Raw genomic sequence first — 2,491 nt, forward strand, 5'->3', positions numbered from 1 at the left:
TCTTGCGACAGCCTCCCAAAGTCCAATACTAGCTGCCTGCACCCCTCGGTACGGCCGGAGCCCGGCTCAGCAATTGCGAACGTCCAGGGATTCCTCCCACACCAAAGGTGCCAGGACCAAAAGCTCTTGCTGCTCTTCAAGGAGCCAGGCAACCCCATTCACAGCCCCACAAACGCTGGCGCTCTCTCTTGCGACAGCCTCCCAAAGTCCAACACTAGCTGCCTGCGCTGCTGAGTACAGTCGGAGCCCGGCTCAGCAATTGCGAACGTCCAGAGATTCCTCCCACACCAAAGGTGCCAGGACCAAAAGCTCTTGTTGCTCTTCAAGGAGCCAGGCAACCCCATTCACAGCCCCACAAACGATGGCGCTCTCTCTTGCGACAGCCTCCCAAAGTCCAACACTAGCTGCCTGCGCTGCTGAGTACAGCCGGAGCCCGGCTCAGCAATTGCGAACGTCCAGGGATTCCTCCCACACCAAAGGTGCCAGGACCAAAAGCTCTTGCTGCTCTTCAAGGAGCCAGGCAACCCCATTCACAGCCCCACAAACGCTGGTGCTCTCTCTTGCGACAGCCTCCCAAAGTCCAACACTAGCTGCCTGCGCGACTGGTACAGCCGGAGCCCGGTTCAGCAATTGTGAACGTCCAGGGATTCCTCCCACACCAAAGGGGCCAGGACCAAAAGCTCTTGCTGCTCTTGAAGGAGCCAGGCAACCCCATTCACAGCCCCACAAACGATAGTGCTCTCTCTTTCGAGAGACTCCCAAAGTCCAATACTAGCTGCCAGCACCCCTCGGTACGGCCGGAGCCAGGCTCAGCAATTGCGAACGTCCAGGGATTCCTCCCACACCAAAGGTGCCAGGACCAAAAGCTCTTGCTGCTCTTCAAGGTGCCCGGCAACCCCATTCACAGCCCCACAAACGATGGCGCTCTCTCTTGCGACAGCCTCCCAAAGTCCAACACTAGCTGCCTGCGCTGCTGAGTACAGCCGGAGCCCGGCTCAGCAATTGCGAACGTCCAGGGATTCCTCCCACACCAAAGGGGCCAGGACCAAAAGCTCTTGCTGCTCTTCACGGAGCCAGGCAACCCCATTCACAGCCCCACAAACGATGGCGCTCTCTCTTGCGACAGCCTCCCAAAGTCCAACACTAGCTGCCTGCGCTGCTGAGTACAGCCGGAGCCCGGCTCAGCAATTGCGAACGTCCAGGGATTCCTCCCACACCAAAGGTGCCAGGACCAAAAGCTCTTGCTGCTCTTCAAGGAGCCAGGCAACCCCATTCACAGCCCCACAAACGCTGGTGCTCTCTCTTGTGACAGCCTCCCAAAGTCCAATACTAGCTGCCTGTGCCACTCAGTACAGCCGGAGCCCGGCTCAGCAATTGCGAACGTCCAGGGATTCCTCCCACACCAAAGGTGCCAGGACCAAAAGCTCTTGTTGCTCTTCAAGGAGCCAGGCAACCCCATTCACAGCCCCACAAACGATGGTGCTCTCTCTTGCGACAGCCTCCCAAAGTCCAATGCTAGCTGCCTGCGCTGCTGAGTACAGCCGAAGCCCGGCTCAGCAATTGCGAACGTCCAGGGATTCCTCCCACACCAAAGGGGCCAGGACCAAAAGCTCTTGCTGCTCTTCAAGGAGCCAGGCAACCCCATTCACAGCCCCACAAACGATGGCGCTCTCTCTTGCGACAGCCTCCCAAAGTCCAATACTAGCTGCCTGCGCCGCTCGGTACAGCCGGAGCCCGGCTCAGCAACTGCGAACGTCCAGGGATTCCTCCCACACCAAAGGGGCCAGGACCAAAAGCTCTTGCTGCTCTTCAAGGAGCCAGGCAACCCCATTCACAGCCCCACAAACGATGGCGCTCTCTCTTGCGACAGCCTCCCAAAGTCCAATACTAGCTGCCTGCACCCCTCGGTACAGCCGGAGCCAGGCTCAGCAATTGCGAACGTCCAGGGATTCCTCCCACACCAAAGGGGCCAGGACCAAAAGCTCTTGCTGCTCTTCAAGGAGCCAGGCAACCCCATTCACAGCCCCACAAACGATGGCGCTCTCTCTTGCGACAGCCTCCCAAAGTCCAATACTAGCTGCCTGCACCCCTCGGTACGGCCGGAGCCCGGCTCAGCAATTGCGAACGTCCAGGGATTCCTCCCACACCAAAGGGGCCAGGACCAAAAGCTCTTGCTGCTCTTCAAGGAGCCAGGCAACCCCATTCACAGCCCCACAAACGATGGCGCTCTCTCTTGCGACAGCCTCCCAAAGTCCAACACTAGCTGCCTGCGCGACTGGTACAGCCGGAGCCCGGCTCAGCAATTGCGAACGTCCAGGGATTCCTCCCACACCAAAGGGGCCAGGACCAAAAGCTCTTGCTGCTCTTCAAGGAGCCAGGCAACCCCATTCACAGCCCCACAAACGATGGTGCTCTCTCTTGCGAGAGCCTCCCAAAGTCCAATACTAGCTGCCTGCACCCCTCGGTACGGCCGGAGCCAGGCTCAGCAATT

The sequence above is a fragment of the Platalea leucorodia genome (genome assembly GCF_965183815.1).
Source record: "Platalea leucorodia genome assembly, contig: HAP1_HAP1_SCAFFOLD_33, whole genome shotgun sequence".
Lineage (NCBI taxonomy): Eukaryota > Metazoa > Chordata > Aves > Pelecaniformes > Threskiornithidae > Platalea > Platalea leucorodia.